The sequence below is a fragment of the Corvus hawaiiensis genome, chromosome 9 (genome assembly GCF_020740725.1).
Source record: "Corvus hawaiiensis isolate bCorHaw1 chromosome 9, bCorHaw1.pri.cur, whole genome shotgun sequence".
Lineage (NCBI taxonomy): Eukaryota > Metazoa > Chordata > Aves > Passeriformes > Corvidae > Corvus > Corvus hawaiiensis.
In genome coordinates, this window is record NC_063221.1 from 13256644 (window position 1) to 13274785 (window position 18142).

The 18142-nt window shown below is 40.7% G+C and overlaps 1 long non-coding RNA gene across 1 annotated transcript in view; it reads left to right on the plus strand.

Annotated features, from left to right (window-relative positions):
* The first annotated feature begins 1976 nt into the window (after nucleotides 1–1976).
* The window catches only part of LOC125330440, a 50248-nt gene continuing 34082 nt past the window's right edge, over nucleotides 1977–18142 (plus strand). The window contains exon 1 of the long non-coding RNA XR_007205530.1: nucleotides 1977–2101. This is a non-coding gene — a long non-coding RNA (uncharacterized LOC125330440). The remainder of the gene's footprint in view (nucleotides 2102–18142) is intronic.

The window sequence follows — 18142 nt, forward strand, 5'->3', positions numbered from 1 at the left end:
GGCACTTAGGGTATGTGAAAGATTATGTATTTTGTGTCCAATTTGTTTTACATTGAGTAGGCCTCAGGAATAGCAAACCAAAAGTTTCATTAATATTTTTACCAGAAAGTTCATTATTCTAAGTCTATTAAACCTTTTTTTTTTTTTTTTTAAACTTTGGGTAAGCCCTAGGAATGCCAAACTAAGAATTTCTCTGATATTTTTACCAAAAGCTTTCTATTCTAAGTATGTAAACTTTTTCTCTTCTTTTTCCTTCAACACTAATAAAGGTCATATTGCTGCATGCTGAATCAACTATAAGTATTTCCTGTGAGTTGAATTTTATTTCCGAAGCTGCTGACCTGACTTCTGTGTATGACTGGATCAGAGAACCATCTGGGAGACATCTGTTAAGCTGTAATATCTCCCAGACAGGGAACATATCCCACAGTTCAACTGTAAAAAGCTGAGGTAACTTTCCACTTCTATGCAAGTGTTCTTTAATAAATAGCAAGCAGTAAATGATAAAACACTGAGCAAGTTGCTTGGATTCTGTCCATAACTGTGGATAAGACCCACTTATTAATTTGGTGACCTTGTATTTGAATACAATAAATAATAGCTCAACATTTTTTGCATATCTGTCTGACTTTTTATAGTACTATCCCCTTATCATCGATAAAAATAAAAACACCGTTTGTGTTGCAAACTGAGTTGTTTCACTGCTTTTAGCTATCCCTACACGCTTCAAGAGATTAGTAGTTCAGAAAGCAACCCTACAGATTTTAACATATTTATTCTAATGTGCTTACTGGTTCTCTAGCTGTATTTTTACAAGTTATAGTAGTCTTAGTTTTATATATATGTGTATATAAATATGTGTATCAGAGCAATGCATACACAAAATAAACAAAAAAAAAACCCCAAATGCCCTCAGTAAAGACAGTCTCCATAAATGCTGAGTTTCAGAAAAGTAGCCAGTGGAAAAAAAGTCTCTGATAATTATATTTTTATACCACAACTCTCTATAGAAAAATTCATTCCATTCTAAATCCATTTATTTGACTTGTATTATTCTAGCGTTATAGAAGTGCTCTAGTTGGAAAACCAGAAAAAGTGCTCCACACTGCAGATAGTGTAAGGCCCAGAATAAGTTATAACTTTCAAATCCCAACTCCAGGTTTCAAGTTAAGAAAATGTACTTTTTTTCCTTGAGGAGTTTATAGTTTATATTGTTTGTTACCATGGTTTAAAACATAGTTTTTCTGCATTTAAATCCCTCACCTTGAAGATGAGAAATTCCCAGTGAATATCGCTGAACTGGAGTAATTCTCTGGTGAATTATACTGCAAAATGAATCTATCATTGGCACTTAACACCATGGTTCTAAGGAACACCAGGAATGGTCTTGCTAATTATGGATGTTACCATTGAAGACATAATTTTATTATGTTTGCTTGGGCTATTAAAGATATGGAAATGAGTCACAGGATTTTTTGTAGTAATTCTACTTATGTATGATTAAATAAAAATAAATCCAAAATTAATATCTCTCAAATAGTTTGATATATAAAAGTACTTCTTTTATTACTTATAACATACATACTGCAAATTCATTCAATGATGACAGAAATAAAAGTAATTCACAGAAGCCTAATAATAGTGAAGCAAAAATGGTGTTGTTCCCTATTATTTTACAGCTGGTATTACAGTAAATCAGAGTAAGGTAGGAGAAAGCTTTATACCTTGTGTTGGTGCTAGAAACCAGGGGAACAGACAGAATTTGGTTTCTACCTTACTGATAATCTCTTCTGCCTCCTGGTTATTATTTAGCTGGAAAGTGTGAGTACAAGAGTGAGAACATGATCAACCTTCAGCCCCAGTGCTGCAATGTCCTGCCCATTTACTAGGCTGACCAAGCTGCAGATCTCCCAGGATTTTCTTAATTATCTTGGACAGCGGTGCTTTCCATGATCATTAGATTGTGCTAAGCCGCTCTTCTGTGCGGTGTCTAGTACAGTCTGTACTTGTATAATTTATTTTAAAAACACTCAGAAAACAGCCTCTGCTCCTGTTGTTCAGCAAAATCATGCCACAGCTGACAAGACTCCAGAAGTTTGCCGTAAGTCTTCATCTTGCTTTAATATAGGACTGAATTGCCACTGAACTTTACTGCTTTTGAATCAAAAATCCAGTTAAACAACATTTTCTAGTCCATGCAGGAAAAAAGCTGGCTTTCCCTTCCTTTATGCTGCAGGCATCCAGAATTGACAGGATATTGGGTTTGTGGGCTTGCCTAGAGTAATGTCATATCTAAGAACAGAGGAAGGCATCAGGAAGCAGTTATCTGAGTGAAACCATACATAAAAGATACCATTTTCTAAAATGTAGCATCAGCTAAAAAGTCTGCTAAGAAAGTTGCATCTTGCTGATGACTCTGTTCTGCTGACCAGGTACATAGCAACAAAGATCAAAAATGTCTCAGCAATCTGGAAAGAGCTGCTGCAAATAAAGCTCATCCATCAAATGCAGTACAGTTTAAGGCAGTTGGCACTGAGACAAGTATCTGCACAAGGTACAAGATAGTAGGAAATCAGTGCCTTAGAGGTGCAAGACAAGTACACTTCTAACAGGTTCAGTGAGTTTGTGACAGCCACACTGAGTGTGAGCCAATGCCATGGACAAGCAGTGACATCTGGTGCTATCACTATTTATCTTATTTACATATAAACAGGAAAATACCTCTGACCTGTAAGGTCTATTCATACCTAGTCCTTGCATCTTTACTCTCTTGTCAGACCTTCTCCAGCTTGCTCACCTTGCCAAATTGTGTTACCAGGTGTGAAATGAGGTCATGGTCTCACCATTGGAACAGCACAGGGACAGAGCCCCATTTATGGGCTGGGAGACCGAAGCTGCTCAGCTTCATCCACTGTCTGTTGAAGTTTAAAAAGTTCCTTCCAATAATTTTAGTGAATTTTTGAAAACTTGCATGTAATTGCAATATGCTGAAACAATACTTCCTTTTACACTGTTTTTGTAGAACCTGTCACAGACAGTTACAGTCTGTGGGAATTGCTTTGAGACACGTGAGCAGTATCATGTAAAGGAAGCTTCAACTTGAGGCTCCCAATATTGAATATTCACTAGAATGTCCAGTATAATCCACAGATCAAGATAGTATGAATACTATACTAGTATGAATACTACTGAATAAAACTTTGGGGAAGTCCGACAAAACAAAGTTTATTATGAACATTTTTTTTTTAATTTTACCTTATCTTTAATAAGCCTACCAATGTGCAGTGTGGTTTCTTATCTCTTTAAAATTAGTTACATAATAATATTGTAAGCCCAGTGGGAATGTGTATATATATATATATATGTATATAACGTATATATGTATGTATATATGTGTATGTATAATAGTTTGAAAACAAACCAGTGGGGGGCACCAAGTCAGAATAACAATAGGGAAATTAAAAAAAAAATAAAGGCAGGAAACACTGGGTTAAACTGACAGAGTCAGGATACAACCTGACACCCTGTTAGTCAGGGTGGCGGTGGCAGTCTGATAAGATGGTGGCTGCAGTCCTCCTGAAGTGGTGGATGTGGTTCTGTTGAAGCAGTGATCCTGTAGAAAGGGTCTGCTCTTCCTCAGAAGGTCCAGTGGTGGCTGTGTAGCTCCTGTCCTCTGGGAATCCAGTGGAAAGGGTGTCTGTGGTGTTCAGAATCTCAGATTATATCCAGGATGGGATGCTTGGTTCCTCCTTCTGGGTGGAGCATCTCACAATGGGGTAATGAGGCCAGGCATTGATGGGCCGTTAACAGAAGATAGTCCGGAGGGAGGAGGCAGGGAAACACTGCCCCACGTGGGTTCATCAGCTCATGAGGATGGTAACAGAATACACTGCAACCCAGGACAGTGTGCATGAACTTGCTTTTGTTCAGAATTGAGTGTTTAATCTGTAAAGTGGTAAAGTTACTGCTTTAATGTTTATCCTGATGGCTTTACACCTTTTGAACCAGCAGCTGATGGTAGATGAAGTGAATTATTTTCTGAGAAAGTTGGTTTAACTGCTAAGAAACCTGCTCTGTTCAACAGTGTTTTAATAGTTTAAATGAATTTTGTTGACCCTTTTTGTTACACCCATTTTGTTAAATGCACTCTACCATTGAAAATGACTTGTTTGCATAAAAGAAACAGAATATATTCTAATTTTACTATATGCTATTGCAAAAACTTTTTTGCCATTGGGAAAACTAGCAAAGAGTAACTGCTGGAACACCAAAGCATTTCTGATTAATGACACTCCCAGTGTCACCCAGCCTGTGCCAAACATAGGCAAGCAGGACGATGTCCCATAACAGCATCATTGGCTTGTCCTTGCCTTAAAAAATACTCTTTGTACCACTGGGGTCTCAGACCCTGCTTACACCAATTGCTGACACTGCTGGTACATGGCACGAAGTATTAAAAGTCCAAAGGGGAGGAATGCACAGGAAGTGGGAAGAGAATGCCACAGCAGGGTGGTCCAGTTGTGAGATTTCCCAGCGATTTTCTCAGCTAACAGCAGGTCTCCATTCTGCTCAGTGTAGAATCCTGCATTACTTGTTTGACCTCAGTTATTTCTTAAAGTTTATTACCCATCAGTATCTGTGATACAATCTTTACTGAGGACATACACATGAGTCATGCATACAGATGACTCATGTTCGTCCAGATTCACAAAGCTCAGAGCTCTGCAGTTAAAAACTGAGTGGTAAAGTTTTGAGAGAGAAAAGCCATCTGACATTATAAAGATGCATTTAAAACATCAGCATTTCTGCAATCATCTGAGTGAGTGACATAAAAATGCTTCTCTCTGTCCATTTTGTTTTGTCAAAGAAATAACTGTTACTTCCCATTATGAAGTCTTTCACTCCATTATAGAGGAGCATACAGAAATGTATGTTGTAATTTATATATTCCAACTCCCTCTTATTAAGGGTCATATCACATATGTATGACAGCAGGAGAACAATCAGTCCTGTTAGGGAAAAGTGTAATAATCTTCACATTTTATAATATTTCAGTAGAGAAGGTCTTTGAGAACAACAGAAAATAATTTTCCTGTCAAAATGACAAAAGAGAAATTATATTTCTTTACCTAGAGTATTTGGACTGACAAACTGTCAGAATTAGTTTTTCTGGTCCTCAGAATAAGAAAATAATATTTGTGTTTTCTGATCTTGAATGACCTCCTTATCTGTAATTTTTGGTTATATCAAATCAGGACATAAATGACTGCATTCATTATGATGAACCAAACTTTTTTATTTTTCATCTTAACATGTTCTAGGAAATTTATTACAGTCCTAATTTTCCTATAATTGGCATGGTTTGAATATCTGATGATATTCAAGTGTGTAGATAGATTTACATTGATAAAATATTCTTCTTGTTGGTAAATTATCTATCCCTTTCTTCCACCAAGGAAATATGCTTAGGATTAGGTATATTTCCACTGAAATGCATTGTCTTTATTTTTTTATATCTGCATAACTTCAAGCATTACATGGAAAAGAGGACCAAGGACTTTGGTTATGTAAATAACAAAGACCTAATTTGCATCCCAAACCCATGTCTTTTTATAGTTTACTCGGCAAAATTACCTCAGGAGGCAGGAAAATGTAAGATTGTATTGTTGAGACTTTCTTCAAATGTTTGTCTATTTAAGGTGTTATGAAAACCTAACATATAATTTGGAAACTGTGAATACAATTTCCAACTAGCAATTTGGCATGTTAACTGTGGCATCTATTGGCAAAGCAAAATGTGCAAGAAGGGGCAAATAAAAGCAAAATGCAGAAGGTAAGTTGATGAGTATGTGAAGAGATCACAAGCCAATTATGGGCCAACACCAAGCTTTTATTTTAAATAGAAAACAAGATTATGATGATCATAAAGGCTTCATAATTATTATATGGGGGAAAAAATAGTCATTGAGAGTATTGGGATTTTAATTCTAAGCCCTGGAATTTCATCCATGGTTTATATCAAGAGGCAAGTAAGCGTGGAGGAGCACAGCAGGATGCCCTGTGTGCCAGGGTTTGCCTAAAGTGTGTCTAACTGAGCTGGACCACCAAGACCTGCCAAGGAGAACAAGCCAGCCAAAAGCGTGACACAGCAAGGAGGCTCGTTCGTACTGGTTAGTTATAGACAATTTAATAAAGCCTGCAGAGGATGTGCAGAATGGAAAACATCTGTGTCCACTGATATATTTAGACTGCTCTGATGTTTAAAATAAGTATCTCAGACTGTGAAAACACCAGGGAATTATGTGAAGAAAGGTTCTCGCTAAGGAATAGCTTGCGTTGTTAGAGGCAGACTTTCAGATCATTATCACCTACACTTATGTATCTTACACTGGGAGCTGAAGATTCTTGGTAGGCAACAAAAATAAAAAGCCACTTTTACAGGACAGATCAATCTGTAATTTTGTAGAGAAACTAATATCTGAATTGGCATCTGAGTAAGGTGATTAAAACAAGCTGGAGTGAATATGACTGATGTTGGGCACATTGGCCACAGACAGAAATACGCTACATATAAATACAGGGAGCAATGAGCTTCCCCAGAATTTCTAAATAGATTAATTTAGGATGTGTACACACATTGCAATACATAAAGTGCATCAGTCAAGTGTGTATAAGGAATATGCAATTCTTACCAAAGCAGATCTTGAGAGAAAGGCTTGGCAAGGTACATAACATATTTTGAGTTAGGCTCCCCCACTTTTTCAACCTGATTTATCAATTCCAGCAGGTACCAGAGAGAAGCAAGAGGCTCCTGACAAAGCTGAGCTTATAAAGAGCAGGCAACTAGAGCCTCCCTGACACAAGATAATCTTTATGTTGTTTGTGTAACAAAAAGAATGAAAATAAGCCCTGTGTGTTGATATTTTACTGAATATGTACATTCAGTCAATAGAAAGTTGCAATAGCAGCAGTCCCTAACTATAAACTATTGCAGTAGAGAAAGACATTACGTTTGTCACATACCATCCCCTCTTTCTGATTGTTTTTTGACTGTGGATTATATTAGACCACTGGCCAGGCAGAGCACATGAGGATTGAGACACTGAGATGTCCAGATGCTTTCAGCAAGTGGTGCTGATTCACTGAAACTCTTATCCCCTCATAGTACCTTGCAAAAGCCACTAAAATCCATGCAAATCACCACATGAGAAAATGTCCCTCCCAACAACACAGTGAAAGCCCCGCTCGTTCTCCTAAGTGCCCAACATCGAAGATAATCCATTTATGTCAGCTGAAAAAGTCCTGCAGCTGTCACCAAGAGCTGGATCAGACTCGGTGCCCAGCTAAGGAACTTGATGCAGAGATTAGTAAGGGATATTCTTTAGCCTGTATCATATTTGTATTTGTTAACATAATCTTATTTTCTGACCCCAAACTACTTACATGGAATTTCAGCAGTGCCAGAGCAAAGCTATGCCCCAGCTTTCCTGCTTTGCCCAGCTGGCAGCACACTTCAGGGATGGGCAGAGCTCCAGTCACAGTGCGGGTACAGCAGCTCTAAAGGATTGCCACACATTATACTCATTTAATGCATACCCATGTTACTGCCTGGATCAGAAGTGGGAGCAAGGAAATTCTTGTTTCTGTAGTTCTCTTCATGCTCAATTTGGGTTGAACAACAGCAAGAGCCATAGCACTGCTCCATTCCTGATAGGAATTAATCTGGGCAGGGAGGACATCAGTGCCTCATTAAAACAATGGCATTTTTTAAAATTCTCTTCACAAAATGATCCATTTATTATGAAGCAGCTCACACTCCACAACACATATCACTTTGGAAGTGTGAATACAATATAGCCTCGATGTTTTAGATATTCTCTGAGTTGACATCTTCATCAGACAACTAAGACATATTCATAGAAGTAAATGTGTGATTTTGTAGTAGATGAGTTCTGTAAGTTTTCACTGCTTATTTACCACTAATAGTCTAATCTGTACAACCATTGTATTACTGTATTCTCTGTATTTTTGCTTCAGAATGATCTTTGAGCTTCTTAAAAACACTTATTTCTCTTTGTTTTCTCCCCATCTTTGGGGCATTTCCTCTGCCTGAGGAGATGCCTGATTTGTCTGTTTAGGTGGCTGAAGAAGTGCACAGTTGGACCTGTTTCCATGGTTTGGAACATGTCCAAAGGGCAAACCTACAGCCTTCTCTCTGCTCAGGACATCATTCTGCCTTTGGGACTGCAGCTTTAGTAATAATGTTATGAAATCAAAGAAAATAATTTTATCTCTTGTTTGAGAAGCAGATTAATAAAATTGTTTGCATTTTCCATGATTACCAAGATCCATTTATGCCTCATTTCCATTAATATATTTATTAAACAAAAATAAGTAATAATTTGAAGTACTCATAAGAGTTCCATTGCATTTTAAAACAGGCCCCAGGCAATTCCTCAATGCTTCCTTGACCCTCCTTACATACTTTTCCAATGGCCAAAGAGTGCAAGAGATGTCTAATAAGAGGAGACTAGTTGTTCCATCTTGTTCACCACTTTGTACCCTGCTAATGACAGGTTTTGAAGGCAAAGTAGCTAGCAATAGATTGCATAATGCTGTAATAAACACTCCTGTTTCTGTGCAAGGGAAGAAATATATTCCTCAAAGCCGCATGATTGACAGGTCTTTAAGTTTTGTCCTAGCTACCGCGAGTGTTATTCCTGTAGAGTGTGATTTTAATCTGCTTTTGCATCTGTCAGAATAGTAGCCCGTGCCAGGCAGTCTCATAGGTTAATCATATGTTGGGCTCAAGGATTTATTAGCCTTTCCAGTATTTAAAAATCAAAGGCCAGATTCCCCTTCTAGGCTGTTAACTACAGGGATTGTAAGGAGATACATAGCAAAGGGAACTTTATTTCTTCAGAGATAGAAACAGCTGTAGTAATCCATCATTAGTCCAACTGAGGTTAAGGGAGCCCCACTACCTCATGCACTCAGGATTGCACTCAAACTCACCTAGAGATTTCATTTACTGATTTTTCCAGTCTACCACGATGGACTGTATTGATGACTGGAGGGTTAATCCTACTTTTCTTGAGCTGACTCCTGAATGGGATGTACCTCTGCAAGAGCAAATATGGCATATATAGCTATTGTTGAATTTCTGAATGTGTTTGCACTGGGAACTGACAACTTTGGCATTTCCTGAGGCTTAAAGAAGGAGCATGTATTTATAGCTCTGTGAGTTTGCACGAGATATATTGTTTCTGTCACAAATGTCTTGCATAAATATGTATTCTGTGTGGGACTGCAGTAGGACTACTGCTTGATCGTTAATGTTTGCTTTTGGCCTTCCCATATCTATTGAATATGTGTGTGTTTTTACCAGCATCACGTGATCTGTACTTTCCAAAACTGCAAACTGGAAATGTTTCAGTTTCGGTTTTGTTTCTTTTTTTTTTTTTTAAAAGGACATATTTTCAGTATTTCAGGTTCATGTAAGCAGTTTCATTCTGTTTTGAGTATTCAGAAAAAATAGTCCTAATGGAGGATGAAAGACAAAAACAAGGTTCCATTTTGAAGCAGACTTGGAAGAGTCATGTGAATTCAAGGGTGTACAAGGACTGTTCCTCTTGGCTTTCTTGACATTGCAGTTACAGAGGTGGGCAGGTGCTATAGCCATGTGCTGCTCTTGCAGTGCAATAATGGTATCATTGAGAAGTGAGCTTAAGCCCACATTCGTGTGCCAGTTTTACAGCCTTACTGTCAGCTTAGTAAGCCATACTTCCTCATCTGACCTCTTTGGGTGACCTTCTCCTCTGGATATAAAGGGAACTTAAGGAGTCTAGGATATGAAAACCAAGGGTATTGTTTATAAATTATTTATCATGTCACTAACGACATTTACTTCACTGTTCTCAATTGCATCCTCATGCACTGAGATTGGGAGTTCATGGGAGGCTTGATCTCCTTCGGGCAGGTTGTTCTGGCAAAAGTCATTGTTAATATCTGCCCAAATGACCCATGGCAATGGGTTCTTTCTTCCTATTCTTACCATGGAGATCTTACTATTCCCTAAGAGACTGTTAAATTGTTCTAGCAGCATGTTTCAGCATGATGATAGGAGCAGGCAGCATTCAGTCATTCAGTGGCAAGTCAAGCCTCAAATCTGGGATAGACAAATTCACTAAAAAGCATCACAGCAGCGTGTTTTCCAATCAAGAGGCATTCAGCACAATCAGAGCTTAGAAGATATTTGGCAGGGATATTTATACCCCTTGAGTCTTCTTTAGGGTATTTTGGTATTGATCATTTTCACCTGATTTATTAATGTCTGTTTGGAATCCCATCATTTACTTATGATAGCTCTTTCCTGATACTAGAAGTCATATAAGTGAAAGAAAAAATCCATTTTAAGTGTCTTTGGTATAAAATCAAATACAGGATCTGATGACATTAACATTGCCTTTCAAATACAGAGTAATTACAAAGCATCATCTCTAATGTTCGGGTTTTTTGTTTGTGCTTGCTTCAAGCATCAACTAATTCAGCTGCATTAGAACCAAAGAGAAGACTTTTAAATCATTATCTTTCCTTTATGGAGAAGAAAGAAACCAGGTGTGTGAACTCCTTAGCTCATCATTGTCAATCAAATTACTCTGAGACTCCAGCAGCTAACACCTTGTTTATAGGGATTTTAAAATATCGAGGGGGGGAGAAGAATATTTTTAAAATTTGTTTTCATATTAGAAAAGCAAAGATGACATTTGCCTCCGGGCTTGGCAGGTGCCATAAGGCTGTAAAGTACTTCGTAGTTCTGAAAGCCGCCCCGTGCCGTGACGCTGAGCCTCGCGTCACCCCGGCTCGGCCCGCATTCCCGGGGGGAGCTCGGCCGGCATTCCCGGCGGGGGCTCGGGCCGCATTCCCGGCGGGGGCTCGGGCGGCATTCCCGGCGGGGGCTCGGGCCGCATTCCCGGGGGGAGCTCGGGCGGCATTCCCGGCGGGGGCTCGGGCGGCATTCCCGGCGGGGGCTCGGGCGGCATTCCCGGCGGGGGCTCGGGCCGCATTCCCGGCGGGGGCTCGGCCGGCATTCCCGGCGGGAGCTCGGCCGGCATTCCCGGCGGGGGCTTGGGCCGCATTCCCGGCGGGGGCTCGGCCGGCATTCCCGGCGGGGGCTCGGCCGGCATTCCCGGCGGGGGCTCGGCCGGCATTCCCGGCGGGAGCTCGGCCGGCATTCCCGGCGGGGGCTCGGGCCGCATTCCCGGCGGGGGCTCGGGCGGCATTCCCGGCGGGAGCTCGGGCGGCATTCCCGGCGGGGGTTCGGCCGGCATTCCCGGCGGGGGCTCGGGCCGCATTCTCGGCGGGAGCTCGGCCGGCATTCCCGGCGGGAGCTCGGGCCGCATTCCCGGCGGGGGCTCGGCCGGCATTCCCGGCGGGAGCTCGGCCGGCATTCCCGGCGGGGGCTCGGGCCGCATTCCCGGCGGGGGCTCGGGCCGCATTCCCGGCGGGGGCTCGGCCGGCATTCCCGGCGGGAGCGCGGCCGCGCTGTTGCGGCGCTGGCCGCCAGGGGTCAGTGTTGGCCGGGAGATGCCGCCCCCGCGCCGGGCGCCCCGCGGGAGGGGGCGGGGGCCGGGGCACTTCCAGCACTTCCAGCACATCCAACGCTTCCCGCACATCCACCCGCCGCACCGGGACCTCGTCACCCCGGGTGTTCGAACATAAATAGGGAAAAGCTGCTTACTCCAGCGCCCGGTTTGGGCTGGCCTTTCGGCCGTACTCTCAAGCACTGCCCCGGAGTACCCGAGCGCAGGGGCACGGGCAGGGTGCTGGGACGCGTTCCCGGAGGTTTGTGCTGTGTATTCTTCTACTTTATCATATTTGTGATGGAATGTGCACTTTTACAGGATCTTACCTCCGCAGCAGGCAGCCAGCTGCTGCTCTCGGTGTGAATGTGCCCAGTTCGTGCGGCCCCTGGAGCCAGGAACATCCCGCTCTGGAAGCACGAAAGGAGCGGGGAGGGGAGGAGGGAAAGCGAAAGGCGATTGGAGGCTGCAGTAACAAAGAGCTCATCTTTAGGGCTTCATGCAGCTGAGGAGGAGGTGGCGGGGACCTCCTTTACCATTAACATTACTAAACTATTTTAACACTAAAGGCAATCTGTCATTTTGAGTAAATTCTCTTCTGCTTCTATAAACACAGCCGTAATCAATTAAAGACCTACTTGTGAAGGAGCCATTGTGTGCAGCCCCATTCAGACATTGCTGAGTTGTCTTTTAGACAGCCTGTGGGGAAACACTGGTAAGGTGATGGGAAAGTTCAAAGTGCCTAACTTTTCAATGTGGATTTTGTTATTGAGACTTTTTTCTCTTTTTTTCCACGTTGCTTATCACAGCCAGGGTGAAAAATGGGTGATATATCTCTGCATTTAACATTTATAACGTGTTCTGCTTGGGAGGTTCTGCAAATATTTAAAATTATTCTCTAATGTAATTCCTTGGGGGACTTTTCCATGGCAGCAAATCAATTACTAATCTGAAAGTATTGAAAGAACAAACAAATCCTATAGAGACTGTATGTTCCTACACACATATTTATAATTATGCACATGGGCTCAGTTCCTAACACATTAGACACCAGTCCAATACAATTTTGTGCAGCAAAATAGAACCTCATTTACAGTAGTTTGAAGATGAGAATTACTGACACAAGTCCTTCAAAATCTCAGATTTCCATTTCATATTGAAGGAAACAGTCAAAAAGATCGCTCCAATTACTCAAATGACTTTGGTTTTTTATTATCTTTCTATTGCACTGGATCACCTGTGCCTTCTGAGTCTGTGAATGTTACTAATCTTTGCAGAAGCAACCAAAATAAACAAGGAAACTTTAACTTAACCTGGGTTATTTTATTCTCTTTCATTTTTCTGAATGAAGGCTAAGCAGAAGCATGTATATAAGGAGACAAAATTCTTACCCTTGTTTTATTAGATTTTTTTTTCAATGAGCACTGGCATGGATTCTAGGGACATGAGTGAGACTAGAAAAAATTAAATACAATTGGAGTTAAAAATTTTCCCATTTCTTTGTGTTTGCATTAGAGATAAATATAAGGAAATTTTAAGACCGGTCTCTATTAAAACAAAAGAAAATTAAGACTAGATATTTAGAGATACTTGTGGAAAGAATCCCACCTCTAGAATCTGGATTTCATTGGGCTTTCTGATCTTGTTACTTCTGAATCCATTGTCAATCTTCACTGCACAGTCAGGGGGAAGAGCCTCATGGGAAAAGTATGTTTTTATCACTCTCTGGAAATTCATAAACACACTTCCTGGGGACTCAAGAATGACAGTGTCTCATTCCAAGGAAAGTCACCTAAAATGACCATTAGGCCAAGCAGTCTTTTGACATGGCGTAAATTATTTTGAAGTGACAGGAAAAAGTAAAACTATGAAGATCATAACGAAATTATCTTCCTTGAAAGCGTAGTGAAAAATCATAGATTATGAGAAATGTACTTTCCTTCCAGTGCCTAAGCATGTAGCAGTTAAAAGGAAAATGAACAGTAGCTTTTTCTAGGGCAGTGGGAGCAAACTGAAGCTCAGTCGTGTGCTATACCAGTGCTAGCCAGCAAAACTTCTTAACTTCATTTTTCTTTGAATGACACTTTTTTGGAAGTTATACAGGAGAGCCTTGGTGTGCATACCAGGCACTTTGTAGATGAGTCAGGACACCTTAACGAAATCTATTCATTACCCTGTCCCCATTGGGACAGGCAAAAGCTGCCAATTTGATGTTGGTAATGTGGATGCTGCATTAGGGAATTGGCTAAGCCTGCCAGATTTCATTCCTGAACTTTAGCAGCCACAAAAGAGTATTTCTCTGTCGTCTGTAATTGATTCAGAGCCAGGTCCCAAAAGCACAAGCTTCCTTTTGTGTGCCATCTATACCAGGGTCTAAGGACACATAGTGCTACAACTTCTTTTTTTTTTAGTTAGATCACAGGAAACGTCTTGAGAAAAAAAAATTAAAATCCAAGTTGTCATAAATTATATTTGTGAGCTTTCTAGGATACATTATTTATTAGCTCTATTATTACATTCTAGACCATACTTTCAGAAAACAGTCAGTTTATTATAATCTGAGTATTTAATGTCAATAGTGTTACCATTTGGAGATTAAATGAGGTCTGAAACCAAAACAGAAAAAATGTATTTGTACAAAAAATAAATTTTCCAGTGCTTCAGCTCACTAAGCACAGTACTTATTATCATCAGTTCATATTCAGGTCAGATTCTTCCTTCCTTTGAAAAACAGGTTGAAATATCCTTTGAAGACTTTTCCTATCTTCCCCTTACCCATCTGGTTACAAATTTAATAATATTATTCATTATCACTTTCTTTTTCACATTTGTATGTTCTGCATCTACTGGGCAATGCATTAAAGGTTTTGTGACAGTAACTCCTAATAAGGATTATTAGCATCACCAGTCCATCCTGGCAACATTCTCAACTCATTCTGCATAAAATCTTCCAGAAATTTAACAAGTAGGACTCTTAGATAGCAAAATTTTGGGCTAGTCCCAGTATATTGTTTCCTATGTGCTCATGTTTCAAATGGTTTTAAAAACACCAGAGTATTTTCACAGCTTCTATTCCCAGTTTTTACCCTAGAAGTGACTTTGAATTTGCTGAAGCAGGCATCATCTGTCTGAACACATTCCCTGTATTTGTTCCTTGTATTCAAATACAAGAATAATCTACTAGAAATGTTTTTCAAAATGCTCACTAAACATACAGGCTTATTCACATGAAAGCACACAAGTGCTATAATTGCTTAGGACAGAGGCAAGAACAGAGAATCCTGTGTGTGGAGGCTGATCACAGTTCAAACCCAATGGTGCAGTGGTGAAGCCTTCCTTCTCCTTCCCACCCACTCGGCAGGGGAAGCAAAAGAACCCAGAAAGGGTGAGGCCCAGCCACTATAAATGTTCAGAGGTTTAATGAATGTGCCATAGCTTTCACCTACTAACTGCAAGGCCTTCTCAAGCAGACTCCAAATTCCTGCTGAAATGAAGACTTTCTTTCCTGGACTAGGCCTGGCATTCCTGGGAAACAATGGCCCTTTTCAAGTCATCTCTGAAATTTCACAGGTGAAGGGAACAGGACAGTAATTTGATCCCATCCACAAGGAGCCTGTGAGCGTTTCAAAAGAGAAGACAGAGTCTATCTTGGAAGCACTGGCAAAACTGGTTAGTGGCAGAAAAGGCAACCTAGACCCACGGATGGGGAGACCCCTGTGAAGCATTAATCCGTTTGTCTTTCACCTCATGCTACAACTTCTCTCTCAATTTTTTTCAGGCATGGGCTGTGCAGCCCACAGAGCTCAGGAGACAGGTCTCCAGGCTGTGTGACGTGCTTTGGAACAGTGGTTTCCATGCTTCTTTAGCCAGAACTTCACTTTGAGAAAGAGCAAATTAAAGGAAGCTGTTGTGGGGATACAGTGTTGGGTATGGAGAACACTCATAAGGCATACATGAATTCAGACTTTTGAAATGTTCTTCAGTGACCTCATTTCAGGAAGTGTATCACAGTCACTCCAGCTGGTTTGTTGTAACAACATGATCAAATTCATTAGGAAACATTCCGAATGGGATGCTAGGAGACCTACCTGTGCACTGATAACACGCTTAACTCAGAACATTAAAAGGTTGGATTTGCAGATCCTTCATACTCCAATCATCCAAATATGATATTCTGGAGGAAAAAAAGGCTCTCAGTTCTCTGAAGACAACTACAGAATGACGTGGTAAATACTCAGAATTCTTAAGCTAGAATGTGTCACCAGTTCATGTTGCAGGGGATTATTTTCTTTCATAGTTAAAAACAAGAAAACAACAACAAAATCCCAGCTCACTGTCATATGGCAGCTGTTATATTGAGAAGTATTTTGCCTCTCAAATTCTGAGAACTTTTGCACTCTGCCTCCAGCATGTTATAGGGAATATTATGCTCATTGAACTTTCTTTAGGAAAACTTGAAGGATACTTGAATACTGAAACTTGTTTAAGAGTTCGAATCTGACTACTTTCTGAGAGCAAATCTGGGGGAATTAACCAGGTCATTTGATATGCAAAAGTACCAGCAAGGGGGCAATATACATGCTTGAGACAAGCTAAATAATGACTGCCTAATAAGAGACCAATGTTTCATACATGAGTTAGGCCTCTGACCTAACTCATCCAGGCAGGGGAATGTTGCCTGGATTTTATTCAATGTTTATTTTGAAATAGCTCTTTCCTAGTGTTACAAGGGGAAACCTGCTTCAGTGCTTACTTCACTTCCTGTCTTTGTACCGTAAGGAAAAAGCGTTCCCTTGCGTTTCTCCCATTAAAAAATCCAATTTACTGCCAGGGAACAGATTCTTATTTAAGATTTTTGTGAGAATCAATAAAGAAATCCTAGTGTAAAGAAAAGTGAAAACCAATTAGCTCAACTAAAAAGCAACTTAACATTATGGTCAACCTGAATTTCCATCTTGAATCTAAATTCTGCTCTTGGGGAAATGAAGGTCTATCTTTTCGGTTTTCCAGTCAATGTCGTTAACAGAATAATTCCCGTTTTTCCTCATGAAAAAGTCAAGTTGGTGTGTAAGTCAATCAAGAAATATTTACAGAGGCAATGGGAAATGGTTTATGTCACTGAGATAAGAAGCCTTTACCTTGTGTAATCAAAAGGAACTGGGGGTAATTTCATACTTGACTTGTGGAGAACACTTTTTCATTTGAAGGTCATCTTGGTTTTACAACCTAACTGCTTGTGTAGATTTCACTGAAATACTGGAGCCAAAGCGTACTGTAGCCTTTGAGAGGACTTTCTGAAGGGAAGCAAAACTTTTGTAATTTACTCTTTCCTACTTCCATCCTTCATTTCCTCTTCACTCCCTGCATACATGCAGATGGTTTTTTAATTCTTTTAGGCACAGTCACTAGGTCAGAGATGTTCCTTGGCACTCATTGCTATGCAAAGAATATACTTCTCTATACTTCTCAGTAGACATGGGATGGACATACTGCTCTGCCTCAGGCCTGACAATTCAGGTTAGAATGGTGCAGGGTCCATGCTGCTAATCCTCAGCAGTTGGTTTTGCTGTTGTAAGGATAGCAGCAATGCCATCAGTGGTGCTTATGTTACCATTGTTAAATACCTGTGCAATTATTATATTTGGTCTTGTTTTCCTCCATCTCTTCTAGAATTACTGAAAAATATATCAAGTTCACTGCCTATTTTCTTGGACATCCAAAAGCTAAAAGTTACACTCCAGGTTTCTTTGCCCATTCCTGGCAGCTGCCTCCACATCATCAGGCTTAGGAGCAGCACACTCAGAGGAGGCCCTGAGAAGGACAGTCAGGGTGAAGCACAGAGGGGAGACTGCCAAGGAATCGCTTCTGGGATGAACAGAAAACAAGGGGGCTCTGGAATGTGCTCGCAGGACTTGTGCTGTGCTTGGAGGTGCTTTCCAAAGAAAGTGGGTCAGCCATGCCACCCTCACAAAGGCTGGTGCAATTTCCTGCAGGGAAAAGATTGTTTTCCACAGCTACTCCACTCACATGACAGAGAAACGGGGCTTATTGGCACAAGGAAGGACGAGTTGGTGGGCAGCTCTCCTGGGGCAAGGCCAACTGAAAAGGCTGGAAGCAGTTGCAGAGATATGTGAGGCAGAAGATGTTGTTAGAATACTACTTTTTAATTATTTTTTCTTCTTCTTTTTTTTTAGAACGGGATTTAATAACTACGGTATTGGATAACACAAAGAACTTTAGAATTATTTTAATAGCTCTTTTGGCAGCCTTGGTCTTGCTTTACCACAAGAAATCCTCAAGAACTCTCCATCATTGTGACACCTTGAAGTTCCATTTCAGTTTTTCTGCAAGTCTCCCTTTTAGTACTGAGTTTGAACTGTTGATGGCTTGTGACTTTGAAGAAAGCAGGAGAACCTCCTTGGTATTTGGGTTATCATTAGTCCCATTCAGTGCCTTTATTTGTACGTGTGGAAGTTGTTTTTTCTTGTTTGCTGGAACTCTGTTTCACCACATCGCTGTTTGAGTTGGCAGTGTTATGCTTTTTATTAGGACAAAAAGAG